Source organism: Heptranchias perlo, chromosome 12 (genome assembly GCF_035084215.1).
Source record: "Heptranchias perlo isolate sHepPer1 chromosome 12, sHepPer1.hap1, whole genome shotgun sequence".
NCBI classification, from domain to species: Eukaryota; Metazoa; Chordata; class Chondrichthyes; order Hexanchiformes; family Hexanchidae; genus Heptranchias; species Heptranchias perlo.
Window position 1 is genome coordinate 28,018,563 of NC_090336.1, and position 16,538 is coordinate 28,035,100.

General features: G+C 44.9%; 1 long non-coding RNA gene across 1 annotated transcript in view; it reads left to right on the forward strand.

The window, feature by feature from the left end:
- The window catches only part of LOC137327696 (uncharacterized), a 333,654-nt gene that overhangs the window by 130,321 nt on the left and 186,795 nt on the right, over window positions 1-16,538 (forward strand). The window lies entirely within an intron of this gene.

Here is a 16,538-nt window from a genome sequence, read left to right on the forward strand (position 1 = left end):
AATCAGGGTCCCGACTGCACTGAGGAAGCCTGATATAAATATTATAATGAGGTGTCCTGCCTCCCGAGATCAGGACAGAGACACACCACCGCCGTAAAAACGGACGCGTATGCGGCAGGTTGGGGTCGCATTTCACTGTTTTAAAATTTTAACCCTCCCCGATCCTCTCCCGCCCATCATGGGTTGGGGGGGGGGGTTAATATTGACCCCAAAATCTTAAAGATGGTGAATTTTGTATGTAACTTTTCTCTACACTAACAGATAATGATTCAAACATGTTACATTTCTTCATCGCACTGTTATTGAGTTTGACAGTAAACATATTTAGGTATAGAAGAATTGATCAGATACCCCTGTAAAGAATTCAAATACTGCCTGATACACACACAGGCCTAAGGAACCTAAACTGCAGTAAAACATTATACTTTGAGTTATTTTAACTGGACAGAAAAAAGTGATTGATTATGACTCCAGCTGTTCATAAAGGTCATACGGTTGAATAGTCTGCTTAACCACTTGATTGCTGAAGTGCTAACTAGTTAATTAATATTTCAAAGATTGATTCTGTATGAGTTTTAGCACACTGGTTGCTCGATGAGCCGGAAAGGTAAAGATTTTTTTGGGTCATTCATGATTTTTTTGGCCAGGCCATTATTTATGTTGGGAGTTGTATTGCTGAGCTTTTTCATAGGAAAGGAGGGGGAAAGATTAGGTCAGCTTAAGAGTGAACATGTCAGCAGCTAGTTAGAGTACATTTGGCAGAAGCTGCTCACTTGCTTGTGCAATGGTGCATTGTACAGGAGGGCCAAAAGTGGGTCGGCAAAACCATTACCAATGGTTGGGGGAAGGAATCAATGAAAATGCAAGGGGTGTTTGACATTTTGATAGGATGACCTCAAAGTGATTATGGTCGATGTTTGGAAGGAGCTGTGACTGTTCCTCGATCACATACAGCATAAATGTTTTTCTTTTTTGCCTTAACCTGAAGCTCAGTAGAGTAGCCCTCTTCCCTGCACTAATTTGAGATTTTCATTTCCCAAATCAGGAACCCTGTTGGGCGCTCGGAACGAGGTTGTCAATTTGTGCTGAAGTATGGGCAGTTCCAATCTCTGAACCCATGTCCACTGGGAACTCGGTTGAAACTACCTCAATCTCATTTCACTTAGGACCTTTAGAGGCGGCAAAGACATCCCATTAGTCTGGGCAGAATTTGAGCCCAGATCCCAGAGGTAAAAAGACATTATGCTGATCAACATCCAGGCAATTGAATAGAATTGGTATGGACCTCCACTCCCCGCAACCCCCCCGCCCCCACTCCAACTCCCACCACCAGTTTTGTCCACACAGGAGTCCAAGAGCAGCTGTAGTCATTTCCATTAATTCTTACAGATTTTCTTTTATTCGTTCACGGGATGTGGGCGTCACTGGCAAGGCCAGCATTTATTGCCCATCCCTATTTGCCCTCGAGAAGGTGGTGGTGAGCCGCCTTCTTGAACCGCTGCAGTCCGTGTGGTGACGGTTCTCCCACAGTGCTGTTAGGAAGGGAGTTCCAGGATTTTGACCCAGCGACGATGAAGGAACGGTGATATATTTCCAAGTCGTGATGGTGTGTGACTTGGAGGGGAACGTGCAGGTGATGTTGTTCCCATGTGCCGGCTGCTCTTGTCCTTCCAGGTAGTAGAGGTCGCGGGTTTGGGAGGTGCTGTCGAAGAAGCCTTGGCGAGTTGCTGCAGTGCGTCCTGTGGATGGTACACACTGCAGCCACAGTGCGCCGGTGGTGAAGGGAGTGAATGTTTAGGGTGGTGGATGGAGTACCAATCAAGCGGGCTGCTTTGTCCTGGATGGTGTCGAGCCTCTTGAGTGTTGTTGGAGCTGCCCTCATCCAGGTAAGTGGAGAGTATTCCATCACACTCCTGACTTGTGCCTTGTAGATGGTGGAAAGGCTTTGGGGAGACGGGAGGTGAGTCACTCGCCACAGAATACCCAGCCTCTGACCTGCTCTTGCAGCCACAGTATTTATGTTCTCTAAGACACATGCCATGTTCCAATTGTGTAATGTAATTGACGTCAAAGGAAAGAAAAATTAGAAGAGGTATATAATGGGCGGCCAGTCCGATATTACCCATTTTACACTATCACCAAAAGTTAAAATTTCCCCCAATGTGTGTTAGGCCCACAGACCTACTATGACATTGCTCACAGTGAGTCAGAGGTTACATTATCTGGGGGAAGGTTTTACATCTCCAGAGAAAGAATTTTGAATAGAGTTTGTTAAAGGCCTCCCCAGAGAGTGAAACAAGTGCTCCTGGAAAATAAATAGATAGAATTTTTCTTATCCACTGTAGCTTGGAACATAAATAGATACCACAGCTGTATAAATAAATCTGTTATGAACACATTGGGGTAAATTTTAACCCCAAAGAACAGGTGGGTTGGGGGTGGGTGAGCAGTGAAAACTCTCAGTTTTGGGAGCAGGATGGCAACCCACCGACTTCCAGGTTTGACCCAGACGCATCTGGGTGCGTGTGTGCTTCTGAAATCCGGACCTGTGGGACGATATTTAAAGGGCCAATTGAGGTACTTAAGTACTTAAAGATGTTATATTTTTGTGGTTTGAACTACACAAGCCATTTTAACTGCTCCTGAACGTGTCTCCCACGGCCTCTGAAAGACGCCATGGAAACGGAGGCGAGTTGAAGTCGGCTCACATTTCAACCTTCAAACCAGTGATTGACACATGTGAAGAAAAGGTGAGTTTTTGCAGCAGGGCAATCAGTTCTCTCAGACAAACCTTTGGCTGGGAGTTCTTTGTGTTTAGTTTGAGATTTCTTTGTTCACACTCAGAATTCTTGTGTTCACACATACTTACCTACATTTTGGACCCCCTCAAATTGACACCAACAGGATGGAGGGTGCAATGGATTTATTCAGCATTACATCTGAGGAGGAGGCACATCACCGTCCGCGGCAGGCACGGCGTGCAGTTCTGGGCGTTGCAGCTCCACAAGGACCTGCGGAAGAACAGAGAAGGGACCAACGGAGGGGCCGAGGTAGCAGGAGGCACTACCTTGTAGGAGTCGCCACGTGGTCGCAGACATCTGCAGGCTCCTTCGTGCAGAGCTGCTCCCGACTGGGCCTGGTGGCCATGCATTGCCCGTCGCAGTTCAAGTCACCACTGCCCTCAATTTCTTTGCCTCCAGATCCTTCAAGGGCACCACCGATGACATCACCAGGATCTCTCAGTTGTCTGCACATATGTGTATACGACTGGTCATGGAGGCTTGTTTTCTAAGGCATTCGACGACGTCAACTTCCTCATCGACAGCGACAGACCGAGAGGGCAGTGGGTTTCCGCTCTCTGGCTGACTTCCCACGGGTACAGGGCGTAATTGATTGCACAGACGTAGCAATCCGATGACCTGCACATGAGCCAGGACTGTTCATCAACTAAAAGGGATATCACTCCATCAATGTGCAGCTGGTTTCCAACCACCAGAAGGGGTTTCTGCAGGTGTGTGGCCAAATTCCCTGGCAGCTGATGTGATTCCTTCATTTTGCATGAATCCAACATCCCGACCCTCTCCCACGCACAAGACAGACTTAAGGGCTGGCTCCTTGGAGACAAGGGATACCCCCTGCAGACGTGGCTCATGACATCTCTCAGACACCCCACCAGCGAGGCACAGCAGCAGTACAACGACAGTCACATCACCACCAGGTCTGTCATTGAACAAGCCATAGGAATGCTCAAGATGCACTTCAGGTGCCTGGATCGATCTGGGGGATTCCTTCAGTACTCACCGGTGAGGGTGTGTCGAATAATAGTCATGTGCTGCGTCCTGCACAACATCGCTCAACAGAGAGGGTTACAGGTGGATCCGTGAAGTACTCACAGCACCTGGAATGACCACCACCATCACCACCACCAGTCCATCCCCTCCTCCGTTTGCATAAAACAGTCCTACATCCACACATACACCCATTGTAAATGCACCCAATGGGTGGCATCAAGTCTTGCCGTTCATGATGAGGGACATGCATGGGCGCTTTCACGAAAAGGACTCAAGAATGGTCAAGACTTGGCAGTGGTAGTGACAAGTATGACATTTATTGTGAATATAAAAAAAAACAGAGAAATGAAAAACATGACATTTAGTCAGACACCCTTGTGCATACCCTTGGTGATCACAAAACCTTTGCCTTCCTCTTACTACTACTTCTATGTGGTGCATCCCTTGTGGCTTTAGCAGAGGTAGTGGCAGGTTGCTCAGGTCCCTGCCCTGACTGCTGAGATGCTCTCAGCCTACGCCCTCTGGGTTTTAGTGCCCGTGAGGGCCCCGCCAAAGACTGCTGCATCTGCACCTGTACAGGGGCAGACTTGGCCATCTGGAGAGGAGGCAGCATAGTGGGCAGTGGTTGAAGGGGGAGGGAGGGGCAGGCAACGGGTGAGCCGTGGGAGCGCTTTGAGTGGCATCGCCACTTCCACGTCCCCTTTCACCATCATCCCTCTCCTGGGCCAAGGCCACATCACTCCTACCACCCTGCTGGACAACAGTTTGGAGGACAGTGTGATGCCGTGTAAAGCACTGCTAATGTATCTGTCTGCCTGCAGAATGTTGTTCACCCTCATTCTGCATGGTCATTGACAGGGCCTGAATGGACTCATTTGTGAGCCATACTTGAAGCCCAATGGAGTCTGCCATTCTCTCCATTTCAGACATTTCCCCACTTACCTGCACCAGCTCCATCCTCCATCCTCTCCGTTATTGTGGAGATTGAGCATGGCAAGTCTTCCAGTCTGTCACAAAGGTGTATCTGTACCTCGATCATTCTCCTTTTCAAGGATGGCTCCCACGGTTCAACATCTGTGTCCAGCTGAGCAGAGCTTGGAGAGGAGTGCGCCCACCGATGCGGACTCGTCACAGCTGCCCCTGCCACCACTGTCTGCTCGTGCTCACTTGCGTGTGGTGACTTACCAGGTGACAACCCAACTAACCCTCTAATAGTACCCACTGAGGTGTGAGTATCTGCACTGGTGCATGGCTCACTGTGATGTGACGGTGCGCCTTCAGAGGCATGGAGTTCCTCTGAGGAATCGCCCTCGTCCAAGTCATGTGCCTCTTCAGCACTCCTTGAAGGCCCTGGAAGAGAACATACAGCAATATTACGAATCATTGCAGAAATTATGTTGCAATGAGCATCCTGAGGTCACTCATTGATAACATCAATTCATGATATGCGTGAAGAATGTTAAAGTTCTGTCACCAGCCATTTGCGGGTTGCCAGTCTCGCTATCTCTGACAGCCAGGCATTCAGCCGTGTGGCTCAGATCCATCGCCTCCTCCTCCGACTCTGTCAGGGCCACAATTTGTGGTGGGCCCCCTCCAATCCTACTCCTGTCACGTGCATTTTGCGCTCTTCGCCTACAAGGGAGAAAGAACAAATGTGTGAGTGAGTGAAGGTGACATGTTCACCCGATGGATGCATTGTTTTGTGTGAGGCTGACAATGAAACACATGCACTAGAGGGTGACTATCAGACAGATGCATCACATTGCATGAGGATTGGGGTGAGTGGCAGTGGTGGGTGCATAAATGGGGAGGTGAGGAAGTGCATAGAAAGTGAAGGGAAGTTGATGGTGAAACTTAAGTGGATGTGAGGAGTGATGTGATGGAAAAGCCTTGCCAACGCAGAGTGAGAGAGTGGGGAGGGGGGTTCTTTTTACACGATATTGGTGAATTAGCAAATGTACTCACTTTTTTCCTGACCTGGTTAGGTCAATAAAGCAGTTCCTGCATTGAACCCAGGACCTGGACACCATGCTCCAGCTGCTGAGCTCCTCTGCCACTTTCAGCCATGCCTTCTTAGTGGCAGAAACAGGTCGCTTCCTCCTGTCAGCCGGGTAGAGAACTTCCCTCCTGCTTCTCTCGCCAGCCAGTAGAACCTCAAGAGAAGCGTCGCTGAACCGAGATGCTGCCTTGCCTCTGTGCTGCCCCATTTTCATTGCTCCTTCTTTCTCCTTCAAAATCCATTTTTGCACTGACCCTTTAAATATCCCCGTTCACAGCATGTCATGCGGAGGCGCAGTACGCTTGCTGCGCATCTTGGAGACGTGAAACCCGGAAGTAACATTAAGTCCCTTCAATTCAGTTGCGATCTCTAAAACCAACGCGCTAACATTTTTTCTGGGTTTCCCACGCGACTAATTACCCACCCGCTGAGTTCCCGCTGCCGTGTTAAAATCATGGCCATTGTTTTCATATTCTCAATATAAAGAAAAAAGTTGCTGTAACCATTTAGAATACATCGAATGTTTCCATTCTCTGTGTTTCTCTCCCCGACAGTGTCTCTCTATGTCTGTTTCTCTTTCAGTCTCTCAGCCTCTCTTAGCCAGCTTCTCGGGAAGTAGACAGATCACCGAGACTGGGTGGCTTACATCGAAGGGTCCTGAGAGAAACTAAGGAGGAAGTAATGGTTACAGTGATTATAATGTTGTGAAATTGTGCCAGAGAACTGGACAGTAGTAAATATTACATCCTTCTTTAAAAAAGGAGAGACAGGGTTAAGCCAGGAAATTATGGGCTGGTTAGAAAAAGGAACTATAGTGGAAAATGCTGGAAAAGTTCAGCAAGTGAGGCAGCATCTGCGGAGAAAGAACGGTTCTGACGAAAGGTCTTCGACCTGAAACGTTAACTCTGTTTCTTTCTCTACAGATACTGCCTGACCTGCTGAGCTTCTCCAGCATTTTCTGTTTTTATTTCAGATTTCCAGCATCTGCAGTATTTTGCTTTTGAACTATAGTGGATGTGGTTTATATGGATTTTCAAAAAGCATTTGATAAAGTATTGCATAGGAGACTTAAGTCAAAGATAGCAGCACATGGAATTGAGGGGAATGTGGAGACATGGATAGAGAAATGCTTGGAGGACAGAAAGCAAAGATTCTTGGACAGGAAGGATGTAGCAGTTAGTGTTTCACAGGGGGCCTGTGTTGGGGCTGCTCTTATTTACTATAGGCATAAAATTATCTGGATTTAGGAACTGAAGAACAATGTTGAAATTTGCTAATATCAGATTTTGTAATTGTAATGAGGATTAATAGAGTGCAGGAGGACACAGAACAGCAGGTTGGGCAAATGAGGAAAAATGTGAATTAATGCATTTTGGAAGTGAGAATAGGAAAAGGAAATACACCTCAAATTGTAAGATTTTAAATGGAAGAGAGGAGCAGAGAGACCTTTGCATACAGATACACAGATCATTAAATGTAGTAGCACAAATAGATAAGACTATAAAACGGCAAGCAGAAACTGGGTTTTGTATCTGGACGCGTAGAATATTTGCAAGGGGTAATGTTGAATTTGTACAACACCTTAATGAGTGTAAGATTATACCTGTGAAATCCGAATCAAACATGTAGTTCGGGCAATTCACCTTTTGTATTAATCAAACATATATCTGATGATTGTTAACCAACGTATTGCTGTAATCACACATATACCTTGACTCATTGTACCACGTGTATTTGGGACATGTACCCTTTGCTATCCTTGTATGAACGCATTTCTCTCTTTAATACTAAATAAGCAAGTAAATAGTAATTAACCACATGCTTTAATCCATCAAGCTTTGCAAAAACCCTTCAAAATCCTTTATTAAAACTAATAAAAGTATGAAAGTTGCTAGCACAGCAAATACACTGTAACCATAACTACGTAGACGTGCTCACGAGATAACTGTCCGTATGGACAATAGAGTCTTAGAGTTTCAAGCCTGAGACCCAGATGAGAGCATCAGATAATAGACCTAGAAGTTGCCAAAGGTGGCCTTGAGAGGAACATTATAGGATGAGATGAGCGGCCACTCTCGTGGGAATGGTGGTAACTGGTGATTGGTCAATCCAAGGGGTATGGCATTAGGGGGGCTACTCCATCATCCTCCGTCCATCAAAGAAAGAGATAAGGAGTAGGCCAACTCATTTTCCTTTGTCCTGAAAGATGCTTGACACCTAATTGGCCACCCCACCTTTTGGGAGACCTCAATAGGGCATGGGCCCATGTCAATAGCTAACCCTGGGTCCACCCCCAAGAGTGGCATAAAAGGAGTACCCTGCGCTGGTATCAGATTGTAGAGACTTAGCAGGAGTAACATAACTAAGGCCGACTTTGGAGGCCCACCAAACAGCTATTTGATGAACGATCCAGATCGACAGAAGTAGGACTGAGGACAAGGAGTTCAAGAGGTCACCCCTGGTGGGGCTAAAGAGACGTGTGAATCAAATTGGATGAGGGACCCCAGGCGGGGTGGAAAGTGCTTTCTTCTAGACTCCTGAGACAGATACGACTCTACCCAGTGCGGAATGGGTGATATGATCTCTTGCTCTGTATTGTAAACCACTGCCTCAACACTGTGCGTGTTGGTCCTTTTGTGAAGTGGGTGGCAGGATGTGAGAGCACTGATGGGAGAGATGTGTTGGACTACGGTAGCACTGGGGGAGGGGGTCTTTCTCTCTCCACTACAAATAAATGTAAAAATCTCTTGTTACCTATCCATCAACCTATGTATTTATCCCTTTCCTCCTTTGAGGCCGTCCTTAAAACCCACCTCTTTGACCAAGCTTTTGGTCACCCCTCCTAATTTTTCCTTCTTCATTTTATCATAGAATCATAGAATTATAGCATGGTTACAGCATAGAAGGAGGCCATTCAGCTCATCGAGCCCGTGCCAGCTCTTTGGAAGAGCAATCCAATTAGTCCCACTCTCCCGCTCTTTCCCCGTAGCCCTGCAAAATTGTTCCCTTCAAGTATTTATCCAATTCCTTTTTGAAAGCCACGTTTGAATCTGCTTCCACCACGCTTTCAGGCAGCACATTCCAGATCATAACTACTCGCTGCATAAAAAAGTATTTCCTCATCTCGCCTTTGGTTCTTTTTCCCAATCACCTTAAATCTGTGTCCTCTGGCTCTCGACCCTTCCACCAATGGGAACAGTTTCTCTTTATTTACTTTATCTAAACCCTTCATGATTTTGAACGCTTCTATCAAATCTCCTCTCAACCTCTCTGCACTAAGGAGCATCCATTTTTGTCTGATTTCAGCTCTGTGAGGCACCTTGGGAGATTTTTCTACGTTAAAGGTGTTACATAAATGTAAGTTGTTTATAATGGAGAAAAAGTTGAGACATACAGCGTGACAAAAAACATGACAACAGGAATTCAAATTGCGCAGACAGGAGGTGTACGGAGACATAACATTTTTAATGAAGTCTCGATTAATTTAGTAGATATATGCAAATAACACGGCAAACTATGGAGCTGAAGCTTGAATGCCTTTTCATTGTTTTCTGAACTCTTTAATAAGATTATAGTTTTCTCACTTTTCTGGTGTCTGTATATAACACATGCTGTAAAGTTCATGGTTGTTCTCTATTCTGTATATTTTTTGCTGACATGCTATATCAGAGAAGTAGACTGAGTAGTTGGTCTACATTGAAGGATTTATGATTATGGTTGCAGCATGATTAAGTGACAACCAGTATTTGATTACAGGAGAAATAATCTGGTCGGTAAAGATTTATCCTTCAAGTTTTTTCTGTGCAGGCGTTAACAGAATAGTTATCTGCCTCGAAATATGCTTCCACTCAGCAACCTTCAATCCATCCATGGTTTGTGTTACAAATTTATGGATCTACAGTAGATATTCTCTTGGGCTCCATGTCACCACTCAGTCCCATAACTTGACCTCACATCCCCCATGCTATGGAGAGGACCTTTACTGCTCAATAACTAGTTAAACAATAGCATAGGCCATGGATTGTAATAATAAGACCCCCACGGTATGTACTGGATTCTGTGATCTTGCAGGTGTCACCATTTGTGTTCTGAAAAGAACTCTAGTGAGATGAGGGCAATGTACACCAACAAGCTGGTTTATTTCACATGAAATATATGGATAAGCAGAACATAGTTTTCCAGTGCAATATATCTATTTCTTATCACTCTTCGTACCATGAAAAATAATTAAATGTTAAACTGTACCCCTCTGTTACGGTTTGAAGTCATTTTACAAGTTAGAAGTCCCTGAATTAACTGGCACTAACCTTTGACTCTTATAGCCACATGCATTCATGTGTCAGGCTAGACTGGAGAGAAAGCGAGCAAGAGGGAGAGAAAGAGAAAACTCTTTGTAAACTGAATCTAACATCATCGCAAAATCGTAACATAAATTAAACCAAAATCCCCTCTAGGCCAATAGATAAAAGTCTCAAAATGTTACAGTTTGGCATATCCAGAGATGGGTACCAGTCTGTGATTACTAATCCATGATCTGTTTTGGCCTTGGGCTGTGATGAGATGGGTGCCATCTATGATGAGCCAATGAAGGTGTTTTCTATAGGCAATGTTGCCATGATCCTTATTTTGCATAGTGGTAGCAGAATGATATGAGGAAAATCACACAATTAAACCAATGTGTCTTAATATTGATTGATATGCTCCTTGTGTGAACTTTACAGCACTATTATTTGCCAAGCAAGGTTTAACCTAAGTTTTATCATCAGTGAAATGCATGCAAGACAGGCCTGATGGAAATAGAAACCACAACCTTTGTCCGTCGTCCTCTCTTATTTAGTTTATGGAAATGTGGCTCTCCAATGCTGTTTGATTCCTGTACGTTTACGGATGCTGTCATCAGCAGGAGCACTGTGCATTTGAAGTCAATCGCACTTCTTCAAAGTAAAGTTCCTATAATTCACCATCTCAAATTGCTCCCAGCAATGACAAATTTGTAACTGTCAATATGTCACCCTAGTGCTACACAGCTCAAAATTTGAATGGAATAAAATCTAGAATTGTACTGGGCATTATTCATACTCCAAGTGGATATACTGTGTAAGCTTCACCTACTCTTGGTTGTGGTTCAGTGAGAACACTGTACAGCAGTAAATTACTACACTTCCAAACATGATTTTAAAACATCATTTGATCTGTAGAGGTCTTTAACCTTTAGAGTGTATAACCAAAGATCAGAAGTATATTAAAAATAGGCCCGTTAAGTGTGTAATATACTCTTACTGTGTTCTGTAATAGTCTGTTACTGCAGAGAAAGCAGATAAAAATCTGATTAGGGAACATTTGTTCCTGAGTAACACCAGCCCTTGAGTCTTCAAAGAGTCAGCATAATATAAACACCACCGATAATTAGTTGAGTGAATTATTATTGTGTGTTAATGTGAGATGCAATGTTCCATAGAAACAGCCTTTTACTGTTGAAATGTCACATTCTTCTATGAGAGAAGTATACTATGTGTCATCTTGCCCTTGTTTTTCTGGCACTGCCTAAAATTACTGTAGGAATTCATGGAGTTATAGTAGTGACAATGAAACAGCATGGCAACAGACAGAACGTGCTGTTCCCTGGGAATAATGCAGTTTATCCAAGAGTCTGATCATTCCTACCAGGGACAGATATAGATACCACCCTGTCACAGAGGGATCAAGGTAATGAGGGGAATCTTCAGAGAGGATGTTTTCATCATGCCTCTATTCAGAGAGATTAGTCTTTTGACACCCAACCCCTGTTTGATTTTTAAAAATGGGGTGGTGGGGGGGGCGGGGGGGGGGGGAGTACAAATTCTGTGCAGACTGGTTGTATTTTTGCATGGTAGAAGTTGACTGCGGTGTTGGTAAAACTTTTTTTTCTTGCTTAGAAACCTAGGTCATGGACCAAGGTACATAGTGCAGGGTAGCACTAAAAATGGAAGATGAGATAAACCAATTAGTACTGTTTAGATGATACCAAGCTTGGGTCTGAAAATGCTTGATATTGTAGAAGGAAGGTTAAACTGAAAGAGATAAAGAAAAGATTTGCCTTTCTCCCACCCTTACCACCTGCACACACACACGGGTCGATTTTAACTTTGCTGAAATTGGTGTTAGTAGGCTGGTAGCCTAATCCTGGGGATGAGGGGGCAGACATATGAGGAGAGGTTGAGTAGATTGGGACTCTACTCATTGGAGTTCAGAAGAATGAGAGGCGATCTTATTGAAACATATAAGATTGTGAAGGGGCTTGATCGGGTGGATGCGGTAAGGATGTTCCCAAGGATGGGTGAAACTAGAACTAGGGGGCATAATCTTAGAATAAGGGGCTGCTCTTTCAAAACTGAGATGAGGAGAAACTTCTTCACTCAGAGGGTAGTAGGTCTGTGGAATTTGCTGCCCCAGGAAGCTGTGGAAGCTACATCATTAAATAAATTTAAAACAGAAATAGACAGTTTCCTAGAATTAAAGGGAATTAGGGGTTACGGGGAGCAGGCAGGAAATTGGACATGAATTTAGATTTGAGGTTAGGATCAGATCAGCCATGATCTTATTGAATGGCGGAGCAGGCTCGAGGGGCCGATTGGCCTACTCCTGCTCCTATTTCTTATGTTCTTATGTAACAGCCTCAAAACGAGTTCGGTAAACTTACCGCCCCATTAATGCCGTGATTGGCCTGCTACAAACTTTCACAGGGCCTGACCATTGGGCGGCCAAAGCACCTGCCTGTTTCAGGCGGTAGGACCCTTTTAATATGCAAATCAGGATTCTATGACGTACAGAGGACCCTGATTGCCATTTTAGGAGAGAATCAGTTGGAGCGTGCGCCATGCACTCTCCAACCAGTTTTATTGGAGATACGGCCGAAGAGGCCCCGTAAAGGTAAGTCTTAAATTATTTTTGTGGGGCCAGATGGAGCAGGAATGCATATAAAACTTAAAGCTGAAAAATTCATACCATTATCTTCCTATACTGCATTGTTTTTAACTTACACATTAGTAATGCCCCTTTTATATTGTAGATCTGCTTCTCCTTGAAGATGGTCTGAAATATGCTGTGGCTCCCAGTACTCTGGAAACTTGCTCCTTTTACATTGGAGGGTGAACTTCAGAACAGGCAGCCACAGAGAAATAACTGCACCTACTCAATGATTGAACTTTTATTTCCTGTTGGTGATGGCTGAGGGAGGTCTGTATAGAGAATTATCAGTCTGCAGTGGCTTGTGCCAGCAGATGGCAGCTCTTTAACATTTGCTGGAAGCACTGGCACTGCCCTGTTTATATCACAGTCGGGGCTGTGTCTGACAGCAGCCCTGTAATACAGAAGAGACATGGATTTGGGTTTTTGAGAGTTTGTGTAACAAAACAATAACTGAAACTTGGACTAACTCAGCATTTTTAGCATAAAACACCCCAAAGTACTTCACTGAGGTAAAAATAACTAGGCACTGGTGAGAGAAGGGTTGGGGGCGATGACATGATCAAGGCAAGGCAGAGCGGTATTGGGAGAGCATTCCTGATGTGTGGCTAAGATAGTTAAGGGGACAAAAGCATTGATGATAGAGGTAAGAAAACTGGAGATAGAATCTGTGTAGATGGTAAGATCTCTTTAGATGATGAGGTCAAATAGGGGGCCATGGCTATGGTTGGGGCAGTGTATGCAGAGGGTAAGTTTGAGTTCAGAGAAATTGGAGGAGAGAGGCCCTGGAAAATTTATATGAAGGTTGAAATCACTGAGGATGAGCGGTCGCTCAGATGCAGAGCCATAGTTGCCAGAGGCTTGGGAGAACGGTAGAGGACGAGGACTTTAGTGAAGTAATATGGCGAGGTGCTCAAAGGAGCTGAAGATGCTGAAGGAGTAAGGGGATATGTTAAGATAGGATCTGGTGATGATAGCCACAACACCACTATAATAATTAGGATGGGGCATGCAGTGGGATATTAGGCTGGGGAGGGCCTAATTTACCAGGGAGCAGACATGTTGAAGGTGATCCCGCCCTGAATGGTGGTAGCAGAATGCTGGAAGTGGCCATAGGGGGGTACAGGAACAGAAGAGGGAAGAACAGGAAGGAAACTGGAAAGGTTTGCTCCTAGAGAGGGAGATGGATGGGGTTTACACTAAGATAGGGGAATGAGAAAAAACTGATTGGTGCTTTGGGAGAGCAAGTGGTGGGCATGGTGATGTATGCTAGAGTAGAGCAGAGGGAATCCTTGAGCTTGTTGAATAGGGACTCAACCCTGGGTAGTGATAGTAGAGGAGGGCAGTGGAGGAAGAGTGGCAAGTGGATTGCGGCACAGGCTGGAGAAATGGAAGGTGTCTGATGATGGGGAATAAAGGAAATAGGTGATGTGACAAAAGTATAAGAGGGGGCTACAGCAGATGGGGAAGGTGGTTGACAAGAAAAAGGAGAGTGAGCTTGGGTCTAGGCAGCAACCAAAGTATGTACACTGTGCACACAGAGAAGTGACTGGTTATATATGCAAACTAGTGGCTTATCCATTACTAAACCCAACACCACAACACACAAGGTCCAAAGCCTTATAGTGGTCAAAAGAGTCCGAGACCAGATGGTGACTGAGGAAGTTCAAATTAGTGGTGGACTGGAAAGAGGAGAATCTGGAAGCCGGTGGTGGTCTAGGGGCTGGTGGTGGTTGTCAAATGTCTGGAACCTAGTGGCAATCAAAAAGGTCCAGAATTTGTCTAACTGGTAGGCTTGTAATCAGTGTAAGGAGCCTGTCCGGCTGGCTGGAGGTTATGGTCTGGATCCCATATGGTTAGCTCCAGGGCCTGCCTTATGAGGATAGGGTGCAGGGCCAAGCTGGCTGGAGACCAGGGCTGACTGGCTGCTGAAAAATTAGGGGTTTGTGGCTTGGCTGGCGAAGGTTGGTCTAGGCTTAGCTGGTTGCCAAAGTGGAGTTTGGAGAATGGGTCTAGGCTGGCTGGACAGCAATAGAGCAATAGTCTAAAGGCGGGGAGTGTCAGAGTAATGAAATTAGAAGCTAGAGACTGAAAGCAGCGCAAAGTCCCAGGTGGAATGGGGCTCATGTGAGCAGAAGATCCAAGCTAGCATATCATAGAATCGTACAGCACAGAAGGAGGCCATTTGGCCCGTTGAGCCTACATTGAAAGAGCTATCCAATTAATCCCACTCTCCTTCTCTTTCCCCATAGCCCTGCAAATTTCTCCTTTTCAAGTATATATCCAATTCCCTTTTGAAAGTTACTATTGAATCTGTTTCAACCAGCCTTTCAGGTAGTGCATTCCAGATCGTAAAAAAAATGCCTCCTAGATTCCCCTAGATTATTTCCCCCGTGGATTTTTTGCCAGTCATCTTAAATCCTCTGGTTACCGACTCTCCTGCCAGTGGAAACAGTTTCTCCCTATCGACCCTATGAAAACCCCTCATATGTAGCGGCTAATTCCAGGTAAAGCAAATAGCGGAGTTTAGGTGGAGCCTGGGTGAATGGTGGTGTCCATAGGGGGTTCAGGATGGAGTTGGAGCTGGAAAGGGGGTTGTTGGGCAATGGGGTTAGGAGTCCTTTAGCCTAAAAATTTACAGAGAAAGTAAAATAAGCTTTTAAATAGGCATTGATCCCTCAAAACAGTAGAGGAGAAGAAGACTGGAATATATTTTGGACTGGAGGAAGGTATACAATGGTGTTCCCCAGGGGTCAGTACTAGGACCACTGCTTTTCTTGATATATATCAATGACTTGGACTTGGGTGTACAGGGCACAATTTCAAAATTTGCAGATGACACAAAACTTGGAAGGGTAGTAAACAGTGAGGAGGATAGTAATAGACTGCAAGAGGACATAGACAGGCTGGTGGGATGGGCGGACACATGGCAGATGAAATTTAACGCAGAGAAGTGCAAAGTGATACATTTTGGCAGGAAGAATGAGGAGAGGCAATATAAACAAAATGGTACAATTCTAAAGGGGGTGCAGGAACAGAGAGATCGGGGGGTATATTTGGTCTGGTTGAGAAAGTGGTTTAAAAAAACATACGGGATCTTGGGCTTTATACATAAAGACAGAGTACAAAAGCTAGGAAGTTATATTGAACTTTTATAAAACACTGGTTCGGCCACAGCTGGAGTATTGTGTCTAATTCTGGGCACTGCTTTTAGGAAGGATGTGAAAGCCTTAGAGAGGTTGTAGAAAAGAATTACTAGAATGGTTCCAGGGATGAGGGACTTCAGTTACTTGGATAGACTGGAAAAGCTGGGATTGTTCTCCTTAGAGCAGAGAATGTTAAGCGGAGATTTGATAGAAGTGTTCAATATCATGAAGGGTTAAGATAAAGTAAATAAAGAGAAACTGTTTCCATGGTGGAAGGATCGAGAAGCAGAGGACACAGATGTAAGGTGATTGGCAAAAGAACCAAAGGCGACATGAGGAAAAACTTTTTTATGCAGCGAGTAGTTATGATCTGGAATGTACTGCCTGAAAGGGTGGTGGAAGCAGATTCAAACGTGGCTTTCAAAAAGGAATTGGATAAATACTTGAAGGGAAAAAATTTGCAGGGCTACGGGGAAAGAGCAAGGAATGGGACAAACTGGATTGCTCTTACAAAGAGCTGGCATGGGCTCGATGGGCCGAATGGCCTCCTTCTGTGTTGTAACCATTGTATGATTCTATTATAAAGGGGCTTGGATGGCTACAGATGGAGCTCAGGAGGAAGGAGAGATGGTAAAGTGTTGCCATTGTAGATGTCAT